The 8214-nt window shown below is 34.6% G+C and overlaps 1 non-coding gene across 1 annotated transcript; it reads right to left on the bottom strand.

The window, feature by feature from the left end:
• Positions 1-1163: 1163 nt before the first annotated feature.
• Positions 1164-1237, bottom strand: TRNAN-AUU (transfer RNA asparagine (anticodon AUU)). Its single transcript has one exon. It is a non-coding gene; the product is annotated as a tRNA-Asn (tRNA).
• Positions 1238-8214: the final 6977 nt, after the last annotated feature.

The raw sequence follows: 8214 nt of genomic DNA, 5'->3' as shown, positions 1-8214 counted from the left end.
TGGGATTGAACCACCAACCTTTTGGTTAATAGCCTTACACACTAACCAATTGCACCACAGAGACACTTTGCAAAAAGTACATACTGACAAAGGCTAATAAGCATTCATCAAGAACGTTTCCTAGAAAAACTTTAAAAAGTCAATAATCTGGAGAGTTTTTGTAAAATGTTTCTTCCATCAACCAATGAAGAAACACATTGGTACTTTCCCATGATGAGTGAGTGCTTCAGGATCTCTTGCACTTACATGTGCAGCAGAGTACTGCAATGGAAGCATGCTGGGCCCATAACCCAGAGATAGGTAGATTGAAACTATCCTCTGCTATATGCATTTTTTTGTTTGTTAATTAAAGTATTCCAAAACTGGGATTGATATTTTGTCTCTTTTATTTTTACTTAAAGTACAATAACTTTTACCATTTTAATTTGTTTTAATAGTATATTGACAGTATTGTTTTCTTTCAAAAATCCACTTCATTTTCTTTACCCTATTATTAAAATGGTAATTGACAAAAACAAACTACATTGTCACCAGAAGAGCAATACAAAATGTACAAGTGATATATTAAAATCATCTTTCCAGCTTGAATTTCAATGATGCATTGGGGCAACGATTTTGTGAGAAACATCTTCACCCTTAAATAAAGATTTTCTTAATTCCTTACCTGTGTGATAATTAGATATCACCTTGTTTTCACATTAAACAGACTTCCACATGAGAAAGCAGCAAGGATGCAGTGGCGTTAATGTTTCCTGGTGTCAACCTGTATTATTTCAGTAGACATTGAAATGAGGATGCATCTTGCTGCCTTTCCAATGAAGCAAGTTTAATTTAGTAATAGGTGAAAAACCATCCCTACAACGGTGTTAATCAGAGACTTGGCTTTGTGGACACTTTTCAGAGAACAAATTTGTTAGCATAAAAATAAAGCCAGAAAATGAAGAGCTGTTTAATCACTCAATTGGATTTTTTTTGCTAGCATATTTTTTTTCTCTGCAACCCACTGCTAAATTGTGCTTCCTAGCTGTTTTTTATAAAATCACTGAATCAAATCTAACTCTGATTACATCAGAGAAGGCCATGTACCCTACACCATAAGAGGGGGTTTGAAATTTTGACTTGTCTACTTAAATATCACCAAAATCTGATCACAAGTTTAATTAGGTCCCTGGGTGGGATTGAACCACCAACCTTTCGGTTAATAGCCGAACACACTAACCGATTGCGCCACAGAGACACTTTGCAAAAAGTGCCTACTGACAAAGGCTAATAAGCATACATCTAGAACGTTTCCTAGAAAAACATTAAAAAATCAATAATCTGGAGAGTTTTTGTAAGATGTTTCTTCCATCAACTAACGAATAAACACATTGGTACTTTCCCATGATGAGTGAGTGCTTCAGGATCTCTTGCACTTACATGTGCAGCAGAGTACTGCAATGGAAGCATGCTGGACCCATAACCCAGAGGTAGGCAGATTGAAACTATCCTTTGCTATATGCATTTTTTTTGTTAATTTAAGTAATCAAAACTGGGATTGATATTTTTGCTCTTTTATTTTTACTTAAAGTACAATAACTTTTACCATTTTAATTTGTTTTAATAGTATATTGACAGTATAGTTTTCTTTCAAAAATCCACTTAATTTTCTTTACCCTGTTATTAAAATGGTAATTGACAAAAAAAACTACATTGTCACCAGAAGAGCAATACAAAATGTACAAGTGATATATTAAAATCATCTTTCCAGCTTGAATTTCAATGATGCATTGGGGCAACAATTTTGTGAGAAACATCTTCACCCTTAAATAAAGATTTTCGTAATTCCTTACCTGTGTGCTAATTAGATATCACCTTGTTTTCACATTAAACAGACTTCCACATGAGAAAGCAGCAAGGATGCAGTGGCGTTAATGTTTCCTGGTGTCAACCTGTATTATTTCAGTAGACATTGAAATGAGGATGCATCTTGCTGCCTTTCCAATGAAGCAAGTTTAATTTAGTAATAGGTGAAAAACCATCCCTACAAAGGTGTTAATCAGAGACTTGGCTTTGTGGACACTTTTCAGAGAACAAATTTGTTAGCATAAAAATAAAGCAAGAAAATTAAGAGCTGTTAAATCAAGCAATTTGATTTTTTTGCAAGCATATTTCTTTTTCTCTGCAACCCACTGCTAAATTGTGCTTCCTAGATGTTTTTATAAAATCACTGAATCAAATCTAACTCTGATTACATCAGAGAAGGCCAGGTACCCTACACAATAAGAGGGGGTGTGAAATTTTGACTTGTCTACTTAAATATCACCAAAATCTGATAACAAGGTCAATTACGTCCCTGGGTGGGATTGAACCACCAACCTTTTGGTTAATAGCCATACACACTAACTGATTGCGCCACAGAGACACTTTGCAAAACTACATACTGACAAAGGCTAATAAGCATTCATCTAAAACGTTTCCTAGAAAAACTTAATAAAGTCAATAATCTGGAGAGTTTTTGTAAGATGTTTCTTCTATCAACCAACGAAGAAACACATTGGTACTTTCCCATGATGAGTGAGTGCTTCAGGATCTCTTGCACTTACATGTGCAGCAGAGTACAGCAATGGAAGCATGCTGGGCCCATAACCCAGAGGTAGGCAGATTGAAACTATCCTCTGCTATATGCATTTTTTTGTTTGTTAATTAAAGTATTCCAAAACTGGGATTGATATTTTGGCTCTTTTATTTTTACTTAAAGTACAATAACTTTTACCATTTTAATTTGTTTTAATAGTATATTGACAGTATTGTTTTCTTTCAAAAATCCACTTCATTTTCTTTACCCTATTATTAAAATGGTAATTGACAAAAACAAACTACATTGTCACCAGAAGAGCAATACAAAATGTACAAGTGATATATTAAAATCATCTTTCCAGCTTGAATTTCAATGATGCATTGGGGCAACGATTTTGTGAGAAACATCTTCACCCTTAAATAAAGATTTTCTTAATTCCTTACCTGTGTGCTAATTAGATATCACCTTGTTTTCACATTAAACAGACTTCCACATGAGAAAGCAGCAAGTATGCAGTGGCGTTAATGTTTCCTGGTGTCAACCTGTATTATTTCAGTAGACATTGAAATGAGGATGCATCTTGCTGCCTTTCCAATGAAGCAAGTTTAATTTAGTAATAGGTGAAAAACCATCCTTACAAAGGTGTTAATCAGAGACTTGGCTTTGTGGACACTTTTCAGAGAACAAATTTGTTAGCATAAAAATAAAGCCAGAAAATAAAGAGCTGTTTAATCACTCAATTGGATTTTTCTGCCAGCATATTTTTTTTCTCTGCAACCCACTGCTAAATTGTGCTTCCTAGCTTTTTTTTATAAAATCACTGAATCAAATCTAACTCTGATTACATCAGAGAAGGCCAGGTACCCTACACAATAACAGGGAGTATGAAATTTGACTTGTCTACTTAAAGATCACCAAAATCTGATCACAAGGTCAATTACGTCCCTGGGTGGGATTGAACCACTAACCTTTTGGTTAATAGCCGTACACACTAACTGATTGCGCCACAGAGACACTTTGCAAAAGTACATACTGACAAATGCTAATAAGCATTCATCTAAAACGTTTCCTAGAAAAACTTAAAAAAGTCAATAATCTGGAGAGTTTTTGTAAGATGTTTCTTCTATCAACCAACGAAGAAACACATTGGTACTTTCCCATGATGAGTGAGTGCTTCAGGATCTCTTGCACTTACATGTGCAGCAGAGTACAGCAATGGAAGCATGCTGGGCCCATAACCCAGAGGTAGGCAGATTGAAACTATCCTCTGCTATATGCATTTTTTTTTGTTAATTAAAGTAATCCAAAACTGGGATTGATATTTTGGCTCTTTTATTTTTACTTAAAGTACAATAACTCTTACCATTTTAATTTGTTTTAATAGTATATTGACAGTATTGTTTTCTTTCAAAAATCCACTTCATTTTCTTTACCCTATTATTAAAATGGTAATTGACAAAAACAAACTACATTGTCACCAGAAGAGCAATACAAAATGTACAAGTGATATATTAAAATCATCTTTCCAGCTTGAATTTCAATGATGCATTGGGGCAACGATTTTGTGAGAAACATCTTCACCCTTAAATAAAGATTTTCTTAATTCCTTACCTGTGTGCTAATTAGATATCACCTTGTTTTCACATTAAACAGACTTCCACATGAGAAAGCAGCAAGGATGCAGTGGCGTTAATGTTTCCTGGTGTCAACTTGTATTATTTCAGTAGACATTGAAATGAGGATGCATCTTGCTGCCTTTCCAATGAAGCAAGTTTAATTTAGTAATAGGTGAAAAACCATCCCTACAAAGGTGTTAATCAGAGACTTTGCTTTGTGGACACTTTTCAGAGAACAAATTTGTTAGCATAAAAATAAAGCCAGAAAATGAAGAGCTGTTTAATCACTCAATTGGATTTTTCTGCCAGCAAATTTCTTTTTCTCTACAACCCACTGCTAAATTGTGCTTCCTAGCTGTTTTTATAAATCACTGAATCAAATCTAACTCTGATTACATCAGAGAAGGCCAGGTACCCTACACCATAACAGGGGGTTTGAAATTTTGACTTGTCTACTTAAAGATCACCAAAATCTGATAACAAGGTCAATTACGTACCTGGGTGGGATTGAACCACCAACCTTTTGGTTAATAGCCGTACACACTAACTGATTGCGCCACAGAGACACATTGCAAAATTATATACTGACAAGGGCTAATAAGCATTCATCTAAAACGTTTCCTAGAAAAACTTTAAAAAGTTAATAATCTGGAGAGTTTTTGTAAGATGTTTCTTCCATCAACCAACGAAGAAACACATTGGTACTTTCCCATGATGAGTGAGTGCTTCAGGATCTCTTGCACTTACATGTGCAGCAGAGTACAGCAATGGAAGCATGCTGGGCCCATAACCCAGAGGTAGGCAGATTGAAACTATCCTCTGCTATATGCTTTTTTTTTGTTAATTAAAGTAATCCAAAACTGGGATTGATATTTTGGCTCTTTTATTTTTACTTAAAGTACAATAACTTTTACCATTTTAATTTGTTTTAATAGTATATTGACAGTATTGTTTTCTTTCAAAAATCCACTTAATTTTCTTTACCCTATTATTAAAATGGTAATTGACAAAAACAAACTACATTGTCACCAGAAGAGCAATACAAAATGTACAAGTGATATATTAAAATCATCTTTCCAGCTTGAATTTCAATGATGCATTGGGGCAACGATTTTGTGAGAAACATCTTCACCCTTAAATAAAGATTTTCTTAATTCCTTACCTGTGTGATAATTAGATATCACCTTGTTTTCGCATTAAACAGACTTCCACATGAGAAAGCAGCAAGGATGCAGTGGCGTTAATGTTTCCTGGTGTCAACTTGTATTATTTCAGTAGACATTGAAATGAGGATGCATCTTGCTGCCTTTCCAATGAAGCAAGTTTAATTTAGTAATAGGTGAAAAACCATCCTTACAAAGGTGTTAATCAGAGACTTGGCTTTGTGGACACTTTTCAGAGAACAAATTTGTTAGCATAAAAATAAAGCCAGAAAATGAAGAGCTGTTTAATCACTCAATTGGATTTTTCTGCCAGCATATTTTTTTTCTCTGCAAACCACTGCTAAATTGTGCTTCCTCGCTGTTTTTATAAAATCAATGAATCAAATCTAACTCTGATTACATCAGAGAAGGCCATGTACCCTACACCATAAGAGGGGGTTTGAAATTTTGACTTGTCTACTTAAAGATCACCAAAATCTGATAACAAGATCAATTACATCCCTGGGTGGGATTGAACCACCAACCTTTTAGTTAATAGCCGTACACACTAACTGATTGCGCCACAGAGACACTTTGCGAAAGTGCATACTGACAAAGGCTAATAAGCATTCATCTAAAACGTTTCCTAGAAAAACTTTAAAAAGTCAATAATCTGGAGAGTTTTTGTAAGATGTTTCTTCCATCAACCAACGAAGAAACACATTGGTACTTTCCCATGATGAGTGAGTGCTTCAGGATCTCTTGCACTTACATGTGCAGCAAAGTACAGCAATGGAAGCATGCTGGGCTCATAACCCAGAGGTAGGCAGATTGAAACTATCCTCTGCTGTATGCTTTTTTTTTTTAATTAAAGTAATCCAAAACTGGGATTGATATTTTGGCTCTTTTATTTTTACTTAAAGTACAATAACTTTTACCATTTTAATTTGTTTTAATAGTATATTGACAGTATTGTTTTCTTTCAAAAATCCACTTAATTTTCTTTACCCTATTATTAAAATGGTAATTGACAAAAACAAACTACATTGTCACCAGAAGAGCAATACAAAATGTACAAGTGATATATTAAAATCATCTTTCCAGCTTGAATTTCAATGATGCATTGGGGCAACGATTTTGTGAGAAACATCTTCACCCTTAAATAAAGATTTTCTTAATTCCTTACCTGTGTGCTAATTAGATATCACCTTGTTTTCGCATTAAACAGACTTCCACATGAGAAAGCAGCAAGGATGCAGTGGCGTTAATGTTTCCTGGTGTCAACTTGTATTATTTCAGTAGACATTGAAATGAGGATGCATCTTGCTGCCTTTCCAATGAAGCAAGTTTAATTTAGTAATAGGTGAAAAACCATCCCTACAAAGGTGTTAATCAGAGACTTGGCTTTGTGGACACTTTTCAGAGAACAAATTTGTTAGCATAAAAATAAAGCCAGAAAATGAAGAGCTGTTTAATCACTCAATTGGATTTTTTTTGCCAGCATATTTTTTTTCTCTGCAACCCACTGCTAAATTGTGCTTCCTAGCTGTTTTTTATAAAATCACTGAATCAAATCTAACTCTGATTACATCAGAGAAGGCCAGGTACCCTACACAATAAGAGGGGGTTTGAAATTTTGACTTGTCTACTTAAAGATCACCAAAATCTGATCACAAGGTCAATTACGTCCCTGGGTGGGATTGAACCACCAACCTTTTGGTTAATAGCCTTACACACTAACCAATTGCACCACAGAGACACTTTGCAAAAAGTACATACTGACAAAGGCTAATAAGCATACATCTAGAACGTTTCCTAGAAAAACATTAAAAAGTCAATAATCTGGAGAGTTTTTGTAAGATGTTTCTTCCATCAACCAATGAAGAAACACATTGGTACTTTCCCATGATGAGTGAGTGCTTCAGGATCTCTTGCACTTACATGTGCAGCAGAGTACTGCAATGGAAGCATGCTGGGCCCATAACCCAGAGATAGCTAGATTGAAACTATCCTCTGCTATATGCATTTTTTTTTTGTTAATTAAAGTAATCCAAAACTGGGATTGATATTTTGTCTCTTTTATTTTTACTTAAAGTACAATAACTTTTACCATTTTAATTTGTTTTAATAGTATATTGACAGTATTGTTTTCTTTCAAAAATCCACTTCATTTTCTTTACCCTATTATTAAAATGGTAATTGACAAAAACAAACTACATTGTCACCAGAAGAGCAATACAAAATGTACAAGTGATATATTAAAATCATCTTTCCAGCTTGAATTTCAATGATGCATTGGGGCAACGATTTTGGGAGAAACATCTTCCCCCTTAAATAAAGATTTTCTTAATTCCTTACCTGTGTGCTAATTAGATATCACCTTGTTTTCACATTAAACAGACTTCCACATGAGAAAGCAGCAAGGATGCAGTGGCGTTAATGTTTCCTGGTGTCAACCTGTATTATTTCAGTAGACATTGAAATGAGGATGCATCTTGCTGCCTTTCCAATGAAGCAAGTTTAATTTAGTAATAGGTGAAAAACCATCCCTACAACGGTGTTAATCAGAGACTTGGCTTTGTGGACACTTTTCAGAGAACAAATTTGTTAGCATAAAAATAAACCAGAAAATGAAGAGCTGTTTAATCACTCAATTGGATTTTTTTGCCAGCATATTTTTTTTCTCTGCAACCCACTGCTAAATTGTGCTTCCTAGCTGTTTTTTATAAAATCACTGAATCAAATCTAACTCTGATAACATCAGAGAAGGCCAGGTACCCTACACAATAAGATGGGGTTTGAAATTTTGACTTGTCTACTTAAATATCACCAAAATCTGATCACAAGGTCAATTACATCCCTGGGTGTGATTGAACCACCAACCTTTTGGTTAATA

The sequence above is a fragment of the Pseudophryne corroboree genome, unplaced genomic scaffold, assembly GCF_028390025.1.
Source record: "Pseudophryne corroboree isolate aPseCor3 unplaced genomic scaffold, aPseCor3.hap2 scaffold_378, whole genome shotgun sequence".
NCBI lineage: Eukaryota > Metazoa > Chordata > Amphibia > Anura > Myobatrachidae > Pseudophryne > Pseudophryne corroboree.
The sequence above is the reverse complement of the archived record's forward strand: the minus strand, read 5'-3'. Positions and strand labels throughout refer to the sequence as shown.